The sequence below is a fragment of the Amblyomma mixtum genome, chromosome 5 (assembly GCF_055824585.1).
Source record: "Amblyomma mixtum isolate Tamu chromosome 5, ASM5582458v1, whole genome shotgun sequence".
Taxonomy (NCBI): domain Eukaryota; kingdom Metazoa; phylum Arthropoda; class Arachnida; order Ixodida; family Ixodidae; genus Amblyomma; species Amblyomma mixtum.
In genome coordinates this window covers 57,292,536-57,313,472 of record NC_143016.1, presented here as the reverse complement: position 1 = coordinate 57,313,472, position 20,937 = coordinate 57,292,536, and the positions used below count along the sequence as shown (strand labels likewise).

At 45.9% G+C, this 20,937-nt stretch overlaps 1 protein-coding gene and 1 pseudogene across 3 annotated transcripts in view; both read right to left on the bottom strand.

The window, feature by feature from the left end:
* Window positions 1-20,937, bottom strand: part of Pka-C3 (Protein kinase, cAMP-dependent, catalytic subunit 3) — a 142,784-nt gene that overhangs the window by 31,271 nt on the left and 90,576 nt on the right. The window lies entirely within an intron of this gene.
* On the bottom strand, window positions 7,734-7,848 carry LOC149342273 (U4 spliceosomal RNA; annotated as a pseudogene).

Below are 20,937 nucleotides of genomic sequence, written 5' to 3'. Positions count from 1 at the left end.
AACCAACGGGTTTTCATTCGGGTAATTTATTGATTCGCCCCAATTACAATTTGGTATGAAGATATGGTGTTTGAAGTTCACAGAGTCTCTCTCGAAGTAGGCGTCTGCGAACTGGAACCTATATTTACTGCCCGAGAGCACTCCTAAATATGTGCTCCGTGCTCACTTCAAATGGAACTAGGTTCAGCCTTGAAGCTGGGGGCGTTTGCGTATCTGCTTCGGGAAGCGCAAATATTTGCTCCCCACAGTTGCGTATCCTCAAGTAAATATCTCTCTCCCTCCTGATCGCGAAACACGTCCGTTTAGCTGCTATTTCTGGACCGCCCTCCGGTGAGCGTCAAAACATTTGATTCATTTGTTGTGCCCGCGCACTTGGTGCACTCAGCATATGAAATGCGAGATGTCCATTCTCAATTTGAGCCGACCGGCACTAAATTGAAGGCACAGCATATTTTCAAGCATTTCATAATAAACATTTGACTAAACCGTTTACTTCCTGCAACTCTGTTTACGCCAGCTGCAAAGATTATGGTGAACAGGGCGATTGAACGAAAAAAAAGGCGTCTCCAGCTTATTTTCCTGCCGGGAAAGTTGCTCCACTTTGGCTACAGGCTTTCTGTTAATCCGATCTTTCTCACCACCTTATTTTACATGACAGAGGGTCCGTAAAATCGTTGTGCCCATGAAACAATACACATTTAATTACAACTAGTGTAGTTCTGGGTGGCTAGACAACGAACGTTGTTTTCAAATACCTGCACCGCACAATCAACGAGCATTAACGCAACGTTCCTGCGATTGGTCTGCCGACCTCGCGTCTTACACAAGTGGCTCAGCTACACGCGGACTGAAGCACCGGCTATAAGAGCATCGGCAAAAAAACGACGTCTGTAAACAAATGGTCTTCGTCCAGAGCAGGCCACACCACGCATGCCAGCGCGAAAACAAAGCGCAGGCCAGGCCGGGCGCGAAACCCTTGGCAGCTCGACCTCGCGTGTTCACGTTGGCGCGGCCCCGGGGCAGAGCCACTTGTTGCCAGCTGGCCCCGCGTGGCCTATTTATACGCCTGTGCTGCCCCGGCTGCGGTCACGTGACCAGCGCCTGCTGCCTGCGCCCGGAGCCCGTTTGCCAATCGGGCCGAGGAAATGCTGTTGATTGCACGCCATGTACGCACGGGATCTTATCCGACGCCACTAAAGAACACAGGGGGTACTCAAGAACGCCTCAGCTGGGGTAGTGCGCACGTAATGCACCACAAATCCTCTCTTAATCCCAGATAATCCTCTGGCAACAATTAAGAGGTAACAGGACTAGTTGACGCTGGCTGATCGCGGTATAGCCGCCGTGGCGCCAACCATTACCTGCACCACGTTGTTAGAGAGTTTTAGCACCGACGGATGACCGTGTGAGTAGGGCTCATTGCTGTCGGAAATCCCCTGCCTGAGGAGGCCAGGTGGGGGAGGGCAGCTGCAACTATGCATGCGCAGGAAGTACCCGTTTTTTTTTTTTTTTTTCAGTGTATGCCCGCGTTGTACGTCTCCACTATGAGCTAAAGTTTGCTTTTAGCGGAGTGGACACATAGGGCAGAGATGACAAATATGAAGGTCATACTGCGCACAGGGCTGCAGTGGGAGGACAGATGTTGAAAATCGCCAGTAGGGGAAGGCTTTAACGAACGTGGATAGTCGACGGCAACGACGAATGACAGTGGAGCTGCTGCCCGAAAATAACGTGAAAGCCTCACAGCAGACACGGTGGTGTATTTTTGAGTAAAACAGAAATGATTTCATTCAAATTTTAGTATGAGCATGCCGCATAAAAAGAAATAAAGCTAAAAACTGTCTGTTGACGAAGCCTTGTTCCTTGGCTGACATGTGACGTGCATGAGACAAAGTGAAAACGAGGAAAAGATTGGTATATTGAAAATATATCAACAAAACAAAGTATATCATGTCATGCACTAAGAAAGACTTCCTGCGGAATAATCTCTTGCCTGTTTTTCTTTCTTCATGTGAACAGCTTCAGCTGCGAACAGAAGGCGCGGATAAACTCCAACAAAATAGCTTTGATAGCCGCAACCATCAAAGGCTGCAAGGCAACAACAAGAATGAAAAAAGGCAGTTTAGGAGCCGTATAGGCAGAACATGTCCAGTTCTATGACATAAAAACATTAGTACTCGCAGTTTTCCAGTACTCTTCTATATTCTGCATCAGCTTTTCCCGATAACTTGCCCCCTTCTTTTTCAATATATGCGTCAAAACTGAAACATTTTGCGACCGGATTATCTCCCCCCTCCCTCCAGCAATAAGTTTATTGCTTCAGCCCTCATGAAAACACCGCCATTCATAGACAGAACAGTGTCTTTCAAAAATCGCCAAGCCATTTCGCGTTTGAACAATGCCCCTCACCCTCTCGGTGTCGGTACCGTTCAGTGGAGAAGCGACTTGAATAATACATACTGTGGAGCTGCACAAGACCCCTGACCTTCCCTTCTGCGATTGCGGAGAAATCCAATAACTTCGACCAATAAAATTTAATTATTTAAAACCCTAATTATCGGACAATCAATCAACCGCACAAGAATATGCCCTTCCTGTCGTTCCCCACACAAACCCACCTTCCGTCGAAGGTGACTCGCCTGGCGAGCCAAGCAAGTGGCTTTACTGAAAAATTGTCGTACGACCACCCCTGTCCACATTCGTACGCGATATTTTGCTTTTCGGTACGGTCTTGAACGCAATTACCACCCGCAGATGTGCAACTCATTTGACGAATCAGCAAAAAATTTGCCTGAAAAAAGAAAGCACATCCCCCGCCGTTTGTTCCTTCTGAAAAACTGTACTTGTTGGGTTATATCGTCTTCAAGAAATTCATGGTCTATGGGGGACGCCTTAGCGGAGTGGTCCGGATTAGTTCAGAACATCTGAAGGCCAGTGTCCTTTCAAGTGCACTGACAACTTTTCCCCTCCATCGATGCCTGGACGCAGCAGTTGGGATCGAATCCGGGTCCAACGACTCAGTAGCCCAGCGCCCTGACCACTGAGCCCCAGCATCCTTTGCTCACTTATTTGCTTGGCTAAAGGAACAAAAACACCCACTCATAAAAACAGTCCAAAGCTCTCCCCAAAATCTGCATTACTAATTGTTTGCTTTGTTTTCTTTCATCCTTCCGCCTTCTTTCTTTCTAATCGAGGAAAATCTCGGTGTCCTTTTGGATGATTTCACGAGCCAGCACTCTCCGCGCACGCACACTGCACGTGAACAAAACGGATGAGCTCTCCGCGGCACACGGGACCACTGGCTTGGGTGTCTCGCTCGAAATAAACCTCGGCCGCGGAGCCCGGAAGCGGACTCCTCTTCAAAGGGAGCCGCGCGGAACAAAAGGCTCCCCGCTCTCTCCCTCTCCTTCTGCCGTTCCCCTTCTCCAGCTCAGCCATGGAGACGCAACAGCGCGTGCAGCCCCAGCGAGCACAAAAAACTCCTCCTCTGTGAACAGCTCCCCACGGCGTAAGGTAGCGCTTACTTATTTATTTCTACGTAGAATGAAGAAAAATAAAACACACAGAGGAAACCCTCGTTCCCGCGTCACCAAACCTGCTGGCTGCGGTGGAGCGACCTCACAAAGGACCAAGGCGACGTGAACAAGTGTGTGCGCATACGCGGAATTGAATAACAAACTTTGGGCTTGTGCGCCAGTTATTTGGTTTTACTGGGTGCTGTGAAGCTTTCTATCTCGCCAGAGAACTGAAGCCTACACGTGACGTTCTTCACTTCTTCAGAGCCTTCCTACGAGGAAGACAGTTGTACAGAAAACATCTTTATTCCCCACCTCGTCTGTAGTGCGTCTGAAAGTTCGGATTGTCGGCTCGCATAAGAGAAATTCGTTTTTCCTCTTCACACAGCCGAGCGGAGCAAATGATATGCTCCCACTACTCATGCATAAGGTCCCGCATTTGTTTCTGAGAATGCACACAAATGCTTAAGTTTTTTTTTTTCTTTTGCGTAACTAGATCCGCGGTTAAATTCTGTTGAGGGGCGGAGGTGTCCACCTGTTCGATCCAAGCTATTCGAGGAATGCTTGCGACGTCTGCGTACTGATTACCGGGATGCAGCAGGAACGTCCGTCTGCATCGTGTTACACTGGCTACACGTGCACGCCGACAGGCGTCCAGACGAGTAACAAATCCTAAGCAATCCGTTACGAAATGCGCAGCCCACACACAGCCTCCCACTGCGCGTGAAGGCAGTTAACGAGAACGTTCAGGCAGAAAGGTCAGGGGATCAAAGGAGCACGCGACGTATACCCGGAAGCGCGATCGTTCTTCTTCTTATCGCGACGAATAGCGTGCGCAGCAAACGGCTCAAAAGGGAAAGCTTCATTGGCGAGGGAAATCATTAATCACCGTTTACGCTTTTCGCCCAACTACTTACGTGTAATTCGTTGACGGCTTCAAAGGCTGCAGTGAACACAAACTCGTTACGGTCGGCCAGACAAGCGTAGTTTAGATTTAAGCCGAGCGTGACATTTGAGAGGCATACAAGTGAATGCGCCTACGCATGAGATCGCGCACTACGGTGCGCAGTGAAAGTAAAGGAAATGCCGGCGCTCACCATTTCCTGTTTCCGATCTACTTATTCCGAGTAAATTAATCGGCGATTCTTGGCAATACAGGCGAATGGTTATAAGGTCGATTACCACTGCTGCACAGATGCAGTTCCACATGAGGCAGCAAAGCAACAGTCAAATGCACGCCGTTTTCTAGTGCGAGAGACGCAAAGTACATATTTAACCTGCTCCCACAAGGTTACTGTTGTAAAAAGAATTGAAATAGAACTTGTGTTGTTGTTGTTGTTGTTGTTGTTGTTGTTGTTGTTGTTGTTGTTGTTGTTGTTGTTGTTGTTGTTGTTGTTGTTGTTGTTGTTGTTGTTGTTGTTGTGAGTGGGAGAAGGATGAAGAGGAAAGTGCACGGGCCTGCCGACTGACTCGAGCCGAGCCACCACCGCTGCCACGCGCAGATAGAGGGAAGTTAAAAGACAACAGGAAAGTGTGAAAATATACATGCCACCAAGGCAACAACAATAACAACAACAAATTGTGCTCAAATGTACCACTTAAATAAGCGGAGTTATGTTCCAGATATTCAAAATCAACAAAATATGTGGAACAATGTATCAGTTAAATCTAAAAAGGTTCTATGTGAAACAGTGTTCCACATACATGGATATGGAATAGATTTGCGCCGGTATTATTGAGTAGAATGACGTTCCACGTTGGGTAACTGAATAAGAGCAACAGAAACGCCATTCCTCTTCCGTGCTTACCTGTATTCACTCCCAAACGTGCAGCCAAAAAAGCGCAAGGAATGAAATGATCAGCTGTTCGAACAGCTTCCCTACGGAAGTTTATTCTGTGACCTGTATCTTCACGCTGGAGAACATGACAGTTTATAAAGGACAAACTACTAAAAAAAAAGCCCATTCAGGGCCTGGGTCAAGGTACATACAGCGCTCACCTCCTTTCCTTTCGCCCTCACTACTCATGAATAATGTGTTTGCAAGCATGCAAAGATATGCGCAGAAGAACGACGCGTAGCATTCTATTTCAGGCGGAATACCAGTTTTTATTTTCCTGGGAACGGTTCGAAAAAAGTGGGAAAAGAGAGCGTTTAAAAAGCACCTATTTATCAAGGGATGTAGATTTTAAGCAAGCACGCCGAACAGCAAAGAAAAATGGTAGTTGTGTTGATAAAAATAAGTATATATATTATTAATACATACGCATTTTAATAAGAAAACAGTAAATTTGTAACAAACTGGGGAGCCTGAATAACTTATTCATGACTTAGATTAATGATTTCAGTCAATTAAGCTGTTATTGAAAAAACAAAACAGCCTCCATTAAAGCAAGGTGTTTTATATGATACACGCCTATACGTCTCGAAGATGATAATTATTGCTGCTGGGGGAGAACCTTGCCCAGTTGGCTCTGTGCATGCGTTCTGCATGTGATTACAACGCTACCAAAAGCAGCAAAGTGAGTTAACGTAAAAAAAAACAAAGGAGATTACGCTCGCAATAAACACACAGCACTAAAACAGCCTAAAGGAGACAAACATCCGCAACCCTCAGATCCTGTAAGGCTGGAGTCCTCACGCGACTATTTTCTGCGTCCTTCCTGTGTTTTCCCAAGTCATACACGCCTCATTTCGGCCAGTCTCAGTCCTCTTCCTCTGACGCCAACCCTGAGATGCCCGTGATGCTACCGGGAGCTCCAGAAGCCCGGGCCGAACCCGCGGCGCGCTCGCTGGCGTACTCGTAGCGCCCACCTTCCCTTCTCCCGTTTCCCGCACGTAAATCACTCTGGCGGGCCTAGTACGCGCACCCGCACGGGGCGAGCGTTGCGTACGCCGATGCGGGAACCGCAGGCAACAATAAACAGCGTCCGCGGCCGAACAATACGTCAGTGGAAAATAGGCAGAGGTGAGGCTGCGCGCACGGCGGTCGTTCATAAGAGGCGCACCGAAATAACCGCAGCGCCGCCCAACGCGGCTATTTTCGTTGGTCGGGCGCCAGACGACGACGACGCGCAGTGGACCGCGCGCGAGAGCCCGTCGGACGCAGGAGGCCGGAGAGGAGGTTTTCTATTGGTATTTTTTTTGTTCCCTGCTAGCCAAGAGGCCTTCTTCGCGAGCCAAAACAAACCGGACAGGAAAAGAAACTGCCCGTCCACGTAAAGCCGCGAAACTTCAGAACGAAGCGGGAGAAGAGAGAGAGAGAAAAAGGAAGAAGACTGACAGCGAAAGAAAGAGAAAGAGTGAAAGACAGAGTGGGAGAGAGACGAATGTCAAGTCCGCGTCCGCAGCTTCGATTATAAAAGGTCAGCCCGGTTGCGCCGCTAACGTCTCTTTTATGACTGCTAGGGGAAAAGACTGCCTTCTATTCTGAGCGGAGTTTCTCTGCATTTTTTTTTATTGCCAGACGCAGAATGACCCTGCGAAACGGCCCTGAAACACGGTAAAAGTGTTGAGATGCGGGAACTTCGCGGTGCAGCCGGACAGAAGTCGTAAACGCTGTTTACAATGAACTCGCTGAACCTCTACCCTTCTCCGCCTTCGATGACTGCGCGGTTTGTGTAGACCTGAAACCGGAAGAATACGCAACCCAAGGCCAAAAATCGGCGCCTCTAAACCCAGCGACATTGTCCGGCATGTTTTGTGCGCGGATCCCTACGGGTTGCACAGAACTTTTGATTCAATGCTGAGCATCTACAGCTTTTCTTGTTGTTGCATCTCCCATCGCTATATACGAGTGGGAACAGGTGAGTGGGAACAGGTCACATCAGACGGAAAATACTCTCTAGGTGGAAAAGACCAACAAAAATTAAAAAAAAAATGCCGTCATGCGAGTTGACACAGAGAGAAGCAAGAATCTGTAGCGTGTGTTCTGGCTGGCTCAAGGGGGGTGGGGGACAAAACGGTAACACGAATTCCACCACTTCAGCGCGTAACTAAGGCAACATAGAGCGCAGGCACACGTCGGAGATTGCGCCCATCCAACTTTGCTACGAGAATAGTTTATCCACTATACGGGAATAATCGCGTCCTTGAACGCGTTTTCTTTTTTACCCTGTTTTCAGCTATATTAAGTTAAGAAAATTAAAGTTCCTATTAGTTGCTAACACGAGCAATACAATATAAGCAAAGCAAGATGTCGATGTCGGTCATAGTTGTATGTAACGCGTTACAAGTCATTGATTGCTTGTGATAAATTACATTTTCGTTTCAACTAGCAATAGTCGCTCCTCAGTCGGAACTTCGTGGGATGCGACACTGCCTCTGCGCACGTTACAGGACCCCAGGTGGTCGAAATTTCCGGAGCCCTTCACTACGGCGTCCCTCATAGCCTGAGTTGCTTTGGGACGTTAAACCCCAATAAACCAAACCAAACCAAACCAAACCAAACCATTTTCGTGCAACACTGTAATGGATTTTACAATTGAACCTCGCTATAACATAGTTGAAGGGCCCGGCGATTACTTCGTTATAGCCGTAACTTCGTTATAACCCGTGTTGACTGAACTTCCAAGGGGAATCGTCATTCCTTCGTTATATCAGTGATTTCGTAATAAACCATTTCGTTATAACGAGGTTCAGTAACCGATTACTAGCAACCATTTACTTGTTTTGCACGAACGACTTGTGATCAGCGGTATACATACAGGTATCTTTGAGAACCTAAACCTGGCAGGAAACTGCTACTATAAAAATGTGCGAGCCCGGATGTTCGCTTCATGACAGAACAACAACGATCCGTCAGCGCAGAAGACACGCGCCCGGGCATGAAATCCGGAGTGGGCTGCATTTATATCCTGGCGCGGACAGGAGGGGTTGTTATTTCTGCTTCAGAGCAGAAACATCTAAGCATTGCGTAACTACGAGCTTGTGCTCAAGCCGTCCGTAAGATTACATCACCGAATTCTCGTCGGGTGCGTATATCCAGAGTGCCTTCGATGTCGCTACTGGTGTGCTCACAGAAAAACGTGGAACAAATGCCGACGAAAACTTCGAAAAACAATTGCTGGTGAAACATGGCAATGCATGAACTGCAGCACACCACACTTAAGCCGTGCCAAGCTCGTTGCAGTCCTTGTTTGTCTATGTTTTGCTAAAAAAAGTTCTAACCAAAATAACGCAGTTCGAATCGACGACATTTCGTAATTGTCCATATTTTTTTATTCCTAGGACTATAACTGGCCGTCCAAATCAGTTACTTCCACACTAAGTCGCTGCAGTTATAATCTGCTACTTCTCTTCTATGACGTGTAGAGGCAGCAAAAGTTTACAGGATCCATGTTCTCGGAAAAGAATTATTGTAGGTCCTGCTAGCAACTCAGTCCCCTTGTATTGTCACCAGCGGATGGAACATGTGTCAGTATCTGGAATGGGGCACGTGCGTTTGCTACTGTGCGATAAAGATTGTGATGTCACCATGATCTTGCGCATGCGCTAGTGTAGCAGCATACGTATAAATGGTTGCTCATGCTCTGTACTGGAGAGAGTTGCTTTCGTGCTGCCATGTAGGCAGCAATGATAATAAAGCCTTGTTAATCAAGTCAATGCCTTCTCTGTGAATGCAACAGAACACACACATCTCAGTTCTGCACGCATTTCAGGCGATTGCTTTACGTGACCAGGCTGAAATTTCTTTTTCTTTTGCGCAAGGATGCGTCCTGTAAACTTTTGTTTTCATTAGTACATGATTGATCTCAACGCAGTTCCCCTAACAACCGGTTGCGCAGCTCAGGAAACTGTCAGCCCAAGAACTTCCTGCTGACGCGTAAACTAGCAAAGTCGCGATCGTCAGCCAACATCGGTTGCATTTCTAATTAAGGCTAACTAAAAACCGTTTCATAAAAACACTCAGAACTCAAGATGTTGATTACTCAATCTATGCTCTCCGTTATTGGATCCGTGTTCACACAAAGCGCAGCCTAAAATCCTTCATGGTATACGAAACATTCAACCCGACAACACCGCGCTTTATTTATTACTGACTAAGTGGCAGTCAAGACTCGCCGGTACACATCTCATTGCGGTTAATTCGTTTACTGTCACGTTTGTTAGCAGAGCGCCAACGCTATAGCTTGCAAATGCGCAGTTTCCGATATTTTTAAGCGAGTTATATTGAGCACCATCAGAACGGTTTACCTGCAGAGCCAGACTCCAAGCTCACCTCGGGGAAAAGTTTCCAAGACAAATACGGCACGAAGACTCTGTACCTACCTCTCGCAAGGCCTGTCTCGCTTCTTGCTGCTAGGTAAGCATGTTTTGACGGTTCCGCTCATTGGGCCTGGCAGGTCATTATTCAGCCGGATCATTAGTAACCTAGTTTAATAAAAAGTAAATGAGTTCCTTGAAAAAAGTGCTTAGAGCTTACACTTGCCTTCTACGACTCAAAGAAAAAAAAAAAGACCACGCGGAGTCCAGACCAGGAAGTGTTGCTCTTTGTTCCGCGCCACACGGTGTTTATTGCCTCCGCTTTGTTTGCTTGTTTTAACCTTATTTTAACCTTGTGAACTTCTGTGAATTCATTTCGCATTTCATGAAGATATATCAGGCGCTCTTAAGTGAACAACTTTTCTGTTCCCCTTTATACTTGTTTGGTTTGGTTTGGTTTATGGGGTTTAACGTCCCAAAGCGACTAAGGCTATGAGAGACGCCGTAGTGGAGGGCTCCGGAAATTTCGACCACCTGGGGTTCTTTAACGTGCACTGACATCGCACAGTACACGGGCCTCGGAATTTCTCCTCCAAAGAAACTCAACCGCCGCGGCCGGGATCGAACCCACGTCCTTCGGGCCAGCAGCCGAGCACCATAGCCACTGAGCCACCGCGGCGGCCCTTTATACTTGTTATTGACTGCATTGGGGTAGCAATATCTAGCTGTTATAGCGGCTTAAATCAACTGGCATTAACGGAATAGTAACTAGTAAAAAAAACTACGATGGCACGGCAGACTTAATAAAGGTTTCTTTTCCCGGGAAGATAGCGCAATTAAAGAACACAGCTATTGCAATATGCATGTCCTAGGTAAATTAATGCACGGCATGAAGGGGGGGAGGGGGGTGGTGGAGTTTTTATTATTTATTGTTCCAGGGATATGGCGCATTACTCCAAGGGCTGAACGCTTTGCGAACTAAATAATAATGAGTTCGCTCTCTCTCATGTTTAGATCTTCTCTGACGGCCTGCTAAAGTGCTTTAACCATCTTCCCAACGTAGAGTTGCATACATAAGAATTGTTCCGCGAAGACGGAACGCATTGGCACTGAATCCGGAGGCATCGCAAAGCAGCAGATTCGCATTGTTTTCACATTTATCTAATGGTCGGCTAAACGACCCGTTCAAAGCGGGATTTTACAGAATTCTTTAGCGAAGAGAGGTAACTGCGATGATTGCAGATAAGGCAAAGCTCTAGCCCTGTTTGTAAAGCTATAGCCGTATTTGAGATGACGAAACAAAAGTCGTTGCATCGCTGGGCAAAAAAAAAAAAAAATTGCTGAAATTAAATAAATTTGAAAATTTTTCGAACACACCCAAAACTTCAATATTGTCGCACTGCTGTTTCTTGTTTGCTTATCGCTGTCGGCAAAAAACCTTATCTGAGTTTCTGTTCGTCGCCGATTTATTGCGCTAGGCACAGCTCAACTGCTCGCGAAGTATGAGTATTACGCACAGCCGATTGCGGGACTGCTCAGGACTGTGTGAGTGCGTTATTAGGAACATTCAGAATCATGATTCATTACAGAGCGGCGTACATCCGCGGTCATTCAGGTTCATAACAGCTGTCAGGTGAACACAGGAGAACTCGCAGTGAACATAGGTTCTCTCATGTATAGAGTTACATTTAAGTTCCACGCAAGCTTGCCTGTCTGTCTTCATCAGCCTGCTGACCTGCTTTTCGTAGCCTCCACCTAATTGTATAACACCAGTATTGTGACAGAGACGCTACAGTGCATTTATAGAAGAACCGTATCACACATGTAGGCTTCAACTACCAGGGGCTGGCATGCTATTCATTCCGCCAGTCGTCGCGACTGATAGGCTCCTCACTACACTACCTCAGGTGTAGCAATAACGATTAATGATTATAAGGAAAGGAAATGCGCACTGATTATCTCACTCGCTACGGGCACCTGAAGCGCACGATAAGGAAAGGAGTAAAGAAGGGGTTGAGAGAATCGAAAGAAAGATTTACCGCAGTGAAGAGTTCCGGATTAATCTCAACTATCTGGGGTTCCTTGCACTGATATCGCGCAGCACGCGGGAGTTTTTGAATTTCACTTCCATTGAAACACCGCCGAGCCACCGACATCGAGTACGCGAACTGGTGCCTAGCAGGTGGACGCCATATCCGTAAAACCGCCAAGAGGAGTAAAAAAACAAGAAAATGGGGAAGGGAGGAGGCGCGGAAAAAACAAGTACAGATCGAAATATAGAGCGTCTCTCATAGCCTTAGTCGCTTTGGGACGTTAATCCCCATAAACCAAACCGAAATATAGACTGAATACGAAGCGCACAGCCGTGCCGAAGTTTGACGGAGCAAGCTTACGTGTTTTAACTCTTCTAACGAGTTACGTAAAAGAAATACGACGATTTCTCGTGTTTATTCCCGAATGCACCAGCTTCATTTGGCAGTACGCGCCTTAAGAATGACGGAATTTTCGTTACGTAAGCCACGTGAAGGGTTTTATTGCCAAAGCACCCTCCGCATTATAATTGCCGCGTCTGTAATTGAAAAGAGTTGGTGTCAGGAATATCATAAGTTAACCAAATAGAAACTACCACTCACCTCATCGGTCAAACATGATCGATTTGCCGAATGCAGTACTACGGCAACCAGAATTTCCTTTCTACTTTTCAGGACCGGATTAGAGGTACTTCGTGCTCCATCCATTCTTGGGCACCGCGTGCGTGTTACGAAACCAGCCTAGCACGACAGGGGGGAGGGGACGACGTGCTCGAATCTCGAAATAGCCGTCGCCGCTTCCTCGCCGAGCCCGTCAAAGTCGCGTCCTCCTCCGCGGTGGCAGGATTCGAACGCTTTTCGTCTCAGCCAGACGGACGATGGGAGGGAGGAAGGCTCAGCCGTCGAACTGAGTTTTTTTTTTAGTTTTAGTTTTCTGTCTTCTTTTCCTCCTCCGGCCTCAGCGTATGTACTATACCCGCGTTTCGTGTCCCGGCAGCGACACGACCTCGACCCAGACGGCAGCTGGAGGCGCCGGTGTGTGTACAAGCGCGCGATTCCCCGCGGCTCCCGATCGAAGGCCAAACGCGCACGGTTGTAAGCAACGAGTGTTTGCTGTTTATACCGCAAGCTGTCACGATGCAAGGCGGAAACGATGCTTCTTTTGTTTAGTTCTTGGAAAAATGAGCACTTGTCGGTCTCATTAATGTTGTTTACTCTATTCATTCGGAAAAACGACTCGTTGGTGAGATAATGTGTGCTCCCAATACAGGTGTTAATCGTGCAGTCTGGTAAATAAAAGGAACAATTTCCGCACAAGCAGTTACGTACCGGTGCGCATATATATATATATATATATATATATATATATATATATATATTCATGAGTGAATGAGCGTTGAATTTCGTTATTCTGCTCATTGTTTGTAACCCCATGTAGTTCCTTTCGTATCTGTCATTTCAAATGCCTTGTATAGCCCCGCCTGCATGGGCCAACATGTTGGCCTGCTGTATTTTGAAATAAATAAATAAATAAATATACACTGGGTGTTTCAGCGAACACCTTCAAAAATTTTCAAAAACAGGCTTTTCAGGATATAATTATGGTTTTTGCGGCATGGTAATGCAAGGACTGGCGGGCACCAGAAAGCCGGTGAATAACCTTAACTAGTACGCTGCTTAACTAATTTCTAATAATTAACTTCTAACTATTAGAGTTAGGCGCCTGGCTCCAATTAGAGATCTGTAGCCGGTCGCCTGTATTTTTGCACCATGCAGCCAAAGTTTGTCGAGCCACAGCGGCGAGGGTAATTGCGTTTTGGAAATTCTAATAACTGATATCGTCATCACTAACGACCGGCTACAAATCTCTAATTACAACTACGCGCCTAACTCTATTAGTTAAAAAGTTAGTTATTAAAAATTAGTTAACCAGCTAACTACCTAAAACGATTCGCCGGGTTTCTGGTGTCCTCCAACACTGGTAATATTATTTCGCAAAACGTATATTTTTAACCCAAAAATCCTATTTCTGAAAATTTTTGAAAGTGTTCGCTGAAACACCCGGTATATATAAGTTGAACCTCGTTATAACGAATTTGAAGGGGCCCAGCGATTACTTCGTTATAGCAGTAGCTTCGTTAAAGCCCGTGTTGACCGCGCATACGAGGAGAACCTTCATTCCTTCGTTATACCCATTATTTCGTTCTAAACCGTTTCGTTATCACGAGGTTCGACTGCCGGGTGATTTTCTTTTTTTTAACGTTTATAGATGTTTGCTTCAAAAATTTCGAGAACGATGTCGGTGCTGTTTGTACAGGTAAACTGCACAGCAAGGCGGATATTAGACATGTGATTGAGCTCAGTATTTAGATGATTAATTACTGAAATTACCTAATAAACTTGCTTACTTTTCAATATAAGGGCAAGATTGAATTTAGAATATGAAAACCGTCAACATCAAATGTGAGCCCAGTTTTTAAAATTTCTTAATCGGCAAAGTGGTTCCCAATATCGAACGTCAAAAATACGTATTCGAAAGCTCGTTGAGTTGGCTTTCCCGCGTTTCTCATTTATAACAAGATGCATATGCGCGTAGTATCGTTGCCGCATTCACGTTAAGTGCTTCGGAGTCATAAAATAAACAAACAGCCACTGCATTTGCTGGATTAGAAATGTGAGCGACACGCAATTTTAAAAATGTGTGACGCGGGAAAGCCGACTCAAACAGCTTTCAGATTTTGGACGTTGAATAGGTCGCCAAACTATTGCACATTGCCAATTAAGAAAATTTGAAAACTATGCTTACCTTCGATGCTGACAGCGTTCAATTTTGCAATATATTCACGCCCCCTAAAATCTAAATGTTTATTTGTTAATTGCTAATTATTCAGCTTTATCATATACATATTATTTTACGCATATTGTACTTCGCGTTTGTACATAGTCACTTATGTTACTGCCTAGAGACCTGGGGCGATACCTATAGAACGTATTTAGAATCAATTTTACGCTAGCAGAAACGTGTTGTTCGTACCATAACTTTCGCGTAGGCAACCGACCCTAGCCGACCACTCTTTCAAGAACTGCGAATACTACCGGTATCAGTAAAGATAGCTTAAATAATAAACACAGTAATAAGAGCTAATGATCCACTTATTCTTACACTGTTTAGATCGCCGCTGAGACAAACAAGAGCAGCCACTAATATAGATTTAACCTACCGCCTTGTCACAGCACTTACAGTCAAAGGCTATTAGAATACAGTGGTGTTCAGATATGGAATGAGATTCCCGAGGACATCAAACTAAGACATAATTTTTCAGCCTTATCGAAACACTTTTTTCTTGACTGTCCAGAGCTGTGGGACTAAATACGTTTGTGTTTGGTTTTGTATGGTTTTGTTTTCTATGTTTTGTATGTTTGGTTGTGTATATGTATGCGCTTTACACATTTTCAATGCCTCAATTGTAGTATATCTCACGTCTTTTGTAGATGTAGTTTGAATGTCTGCCATTTCTTGCGTGAATATCCTGTATTCGGACCTTTCACTAGCCGAGCTGGCTATGGGTCCTATCAAATTTTTATGTATTGGTTTCACTAAATAGCATGATGATGATGATGATCCAATGTCGGCCTTGCTGTACAATCCACATGCACAGACCCCACCGGGGTATCACTCGCAGTTTTTAAAATAAAAAATTTAGGCGCGACCAGTTAGATTGACGCGGAGGAAACGCGACAACGTTCTTTCACTCGCCAATCTATTTCAATTCTGGTTCCATTACAATTCTGAAAGCATTGCTTTTCATTCACCAAACTATTACAATTCTTATTCTATTTCAATTCTCAGTGCGTTTTTTTTTTTTCACTCGCCAATCTATTGCGATTCTGACCACGCACGTGCAAAAATTGTGTGACATTTACAAATCGCGGAGAGCCCTCATACCACCACCGGCGCAGTGACGCTCGCTTAACCGCTGCACCACTGCGCCAACAAGTGGTTTCAAACATAGCCACCTATGCTGCTTGTGAAACACTGGTTGCTTTTCCCCAGCAGTGAGCGAAGGAACAGGTACCGCAAGCCTCATTTTTATTTCTTCGGGAAGCTGTCTGTTACGCATGTAAGCAAGCAGTCATTTTCTTTAAGGTTTCAGTCATTTTAGTAGCTAAATATGCATAGCTACACGCGGGATTTTAGAGCACGCGATAAATACCCCGCAATTTTGATCCTTGCACTTTATTTAACAATTTTTTTTCTCCGATCTCCGAATACACCATCCGTTATTAAATTCAGCTATGTCTGAGAATAAGCTGCTGTGCACTGGTGCAACTAGAATATTTCGCATGTCATTAATCGAGAACCCCAGTTGATTATGAAGATACAAAAACGCTCCCACGATCGCCAGGCGACAACCAGTAGTACAGCTTCAGTTTTATTCTCACATAATTTACTTCCCATTTCTGAAGCTTTGGCACAACTTAAGTAAATACACAGTATTTACTTAAGTTGTGCCAAAGCATGCGGCCAGAAGGTAAAGAAGGCAAACCATCTCCTCAAAATACGGAAAATAGAGGAAATGGATTCGCATTAGAAAACCATAAGCAAGGCTCGAGCAGTTCGGTAATGAGTTCATGATGCGGAACGCGATGAAATTACGCTCCCATGAATAATCCGCTTTTCAGAGAGCTACTTTTAGTTTTCTGCGGGCTCGATTACCTTGGCTTCAATTAATTTGGTGCATGTTTACGCTTTATACAGGGTCTTTGCGAATGCCGAAAATTAAATTACGAACTTTCCGCAACAGGTGTACAAAAAATACAAAACAAAGGGGAACGACGACGTCAGCGTCAACAAATGCTCCGAGGCCGAGTTTGACTAAATTTTCCCCACATCCGTTACACGATATGCGGATCCTTTTCCTACATGATGGCCGGTATGCGGCGTAACCTACGTCGCCTTCCGCAAAACTTCGACGTACCGAGCATGCAAGCACCGGTACAACATACCTCCTATCACTCGTTTTCGAAAGAAAAAGCGGGTTGATTCGATAAGTTCCACCACCGCATCTCCTCGCGATAGGTGAAGCGGATACAATGACATCGCGTCTTCCTTTGCTTTCACTGGCCTTTTTGTTTATCTACATAATCATCAAGTTGCTCCTGTTACTGCCGGAAAGTTGTGTCCATTCTGTGCTGCTACTTCTAGCGCCGCTTCGCACGCGAGCTGCAAATGGCTATGCGAAATCATTCTCTCTCTGTCTGTCCCTCTCAACAAAGGCAGTGGTCGCTCTTCGCGCAGCATCCGAAAGAGCGAAGCGCGACCTCGACCTCCCAACCTCCTCTCCACGGCGCGGCACGACCAAGGAAGAGCGAACAGAGGCGAATCTCTCTCCTCCGACGAAAGCGCAGCCAAAGCCAACACGGCCACGCGCCGGCCGATACACTATACACCCTCTATACCCTCCGATGAGCTAGCGACGCTGTGAGGAGGAGGTTTGCGAAGCGAGCCACGGCCGCCGGCAACGTCGACGCGGAAAGGAGGCACACTGGTGGCGGCTCTAAAATGGATCCAGGTCAGGCTCGCCCCCTCTGCCGCTTCGCTCCTCCGCCACCCGTTCCCGTTCGACCCGATTTCGCGCCCCCCGAGCGCGCGCACACACGCACAGGTCGTCCGGCCGCCGGCTTCTCGAAGTGATCCTGTTGCACGGCTCTGACGTCAGCCGAGAACGCGCGCGCGCGCGCGCAGCCAAGGAGAGAGAGCGCGGCAACAGAGTGCCGCTCCTTCTTCGATTAACTCCTCCTTCCCCCCTACCCTTTCCCCAACACTACCCCCGCATACCATACCGCGCACTGCCGAGGTATTATATAAACTTGGAAATAAGTGCTCCTAAAAGGCGGCTCCTTGCTTTGTATATGTGTGTATATACCATTTGCAGGTCATCGCTCAGTGAGGATATAGAGTGCCGATAAGTATACAATAAAACAAAGAAAAGTAGACTGGATCAGGCTGAATATCCGCTCCTGTTTCATAGCTACTACAGAGTCGTTAAACAGCGGCAACAACACGTATTAGTTACAGAGAAAAAAGGAAGATAATAACTTTAGTTTGGTCGCATAATGCGGACAATGCATGGATTCCTCCCAATGTCATTACTCAGAAGAGAAATGGTAGCCAGTATGGCGCAGAAGTGCGTGACAAATGAGCCACCAGCGGATACAGCATTGATAAATAGTGTTTAAAATAGTGTAAAGTATATATTAGGCGACATACGACTCCGGCATGTGGACCTCGGGTAACGGTGCAAAGGCGCTTTGTGACTGCCTGATTAGTTGCTTATGTGTGCAGTTGCTTCCCCGGGTAAATTCCTGTAACCTCCATTGCATCGCATAACGCACTTCACATAAAAGTTAAGCGAGGCGCGGCTGATGGAAGCAAAACAACACGAAACAAGATAGAGGTCAATGTCGTGACTTCACTTGCGCGCAGTCGATGACAAGGAAAGTTTCGCTTTTACTTGCAATACTCGAAAATTTCGACCTCTGGCGGTAACAGAAGTTGACGGACACGTCTTTTCACCTGGATGAGCAAGACAGCGTCGCCGTGGTTTAGCTGGTGAAGTAGAGTAAAGCTAGGAACGAAGCGGCAAGTTCCCTTCAAGGAGACCTTCCAATCAACAGCGTCGACTTCTCATGTCACGATCAAGCGCCTTCCCCCTGCTAACAACCGTGGCAGGTTCTCGTGACAGGTTTAAGGCCGTGGCGTCATGGAAAGAGGTCGACGCCATCGGTTGGACTGCCTCCTTTGGGGAGCATCTGAGGGTTCCTTCTTTAGTTGTATACGACTAAAGTTCAAGCAAACGCCGGCGGCATTGATTTTACGTTAGCAGAATCAGAATCGAATGTGTGTTTAACCGCATTGATCCCATCGCACATACGAAGTCAATCCACAACGCTGAGCACGCACTTCTTTTCGCAGTTTGGTTGTTACTATGGGGAAGATGGCTCGATCAGCTGAATTTCCGTCCTGTTTAAGACAGATCGAACAGAATATAGGTGCAGTATTTGGCGAAGCAGCGCGAAGTGCACCCAATATGGGAACGCGATGTTTTCGTCGCCGCCGCTGCGTATGTGCAGGACCCTTCGGTTTCGGGTAAACACTCGGATTTTCCCAATTCTTCCATTCCGAAGAAATTCATTAAAAACAGGTTTAACCCGATTTTTACTAGAAAATGTATCCAGTACCGAGCATAGTTAGTCAGCGCACAAACCTCAACACTCGGCACGAAAAACACCCTTCTGCTTATTCTGAGGTGTGTGTTTCAGTTAAAGGACGGTTTTAATACTTTTTTGACGCCTGTTATTGATCGAGTGGTTTAATTTCAGGACAAGTTCGGAAGTACGCGTTTCAGAAGCGAGAGGCCACTAAATACGGCCGTGGATAAAACACGGGTACTGGTCAGACGTCTTACTGGCTTCAATGTATCACGCCCTACCCATCCGAACTATGTCCGGGTCCAAGGCTGTTTTGTGCTTTAAATAGTCGTTGTGATTCAAATAAGGGGAGAAACGTATTGCACGGAGACCGGAGTGCTGCGCTGGAGACAACCACGTACAAGAAAAATTAATCGCAATAAATGTGACAAAAAAAGAAATGCATGATTTAGTGAATCTCATTTGTATGGTTCTTTTTTTATTTGCTTCTTGATGCTGCCGTGTTTCTTTTTCTCAGTTTTTCTGAGTCAACCTGACCTCCTCTTTCCATGCCACCTGTCGCATCATCGAGGACTGAACAACAGATTTTTCAAGTTCATGTTCGCTACCTTGTTCTCCTCTCTACTCCACTCCCCCAACACCGGTCCTTTTTCCTCAAGGTGATTTAACCTCTGCAAATGATATGACCACACCTTCCGAGACGAAGACAAGCCCTCTTGCCGAAACCATTGGCTACAGAAGACTGAAGTTGCTTTCCCGTAGCGTTGTTCCTGAATTTACAACGTTGAACGCCTTCCAACTAAAAAAAAAAACAAAAAAAAACAAGTGAACTAAAAGTAACACTGTGTCAGGATAACCTCGACTGCTTAAGCGAGATTTAACCTAAAGTAACGAATTTTTTAAAGTCTTCATCCTTCTTTTCACAATCTGACACCCATCAAAGCCAACTGTTTTTTTTTCTTTAGCCAAACTTACCTTCAATGTAGAACTTGAAAGGCTCCCGTCTCCTTCATTTACTAACTAAATCTCTCAATAAGAGCATCACCACGACTTGCGAAGGGTCTTTGGAGCTAAACGACGCTGCCTGTTTGCCATCCAATTTAGGTTCCCGAAAATATCAACCGTTCCACGCCCTTGTCCATGAAAACAAAGCGAATACATGTTTTATTACGTTATGTGCACCCCGATACCGAGCTAAGGAAGACAATCCTAGAAAAATACTGAAACAGGAAGCCCGGCGACGATATCAGATTTCAGCATAGCAACAGCCAATGGACTGAAAGCCTGACATTGAGCAAACCTGACAAGGCACGTTTCTGGGAATTTGTGAGTTGCGCACGCCTATTATATTGTATACATTTTGCTTATTCTTACCGCGTGGGCACTTTTAGTATTTACGTAGGAAGCATAACCATATCTGTACAAACTTCAGCAAAACGTGGACTACAACAAGAGGGTATTACATACGAACGGTGGATAACAAATAATAATGCGCACGAAGTAAACAGCAAAGTTGAAAACAAACAGCGAAATATAAAAAGATGTAAAACTTATGGCTTTCCGGGCACCCACCTTACTCCGCATTTCATGTGTGCACTGCAAACTACATAACACGACATACACCAAAACTTATTTCCCGAAGTCCTAGAAGACCCAAGTTATTTGTCTTTCTGTCTCTACGTTCCTGCATCTTTCCAGTCAAACCCGAACTTCTTCCTGATTCGCTCTTCCGTCTCCGAAGCGTATGGCAAGACTCGGACGTTCCCTGCTTTAATCCGTACAACCTCTAGCAAAGTCCATTTTTTTTGTGTGTTTCCGCACAGCGACACACTTTCCTAAAAATAAACCAGCTTTGTTTCGAGCGTGTCCAATCGGCGTTTCGGTGAAACTGTCCATGTACGTGCGTACGCTGTAAAAACATGCGTCCGAAAAGAACGGACTTCTCGACGTCACTCGCGCAGTGCAAACGTACAGATCC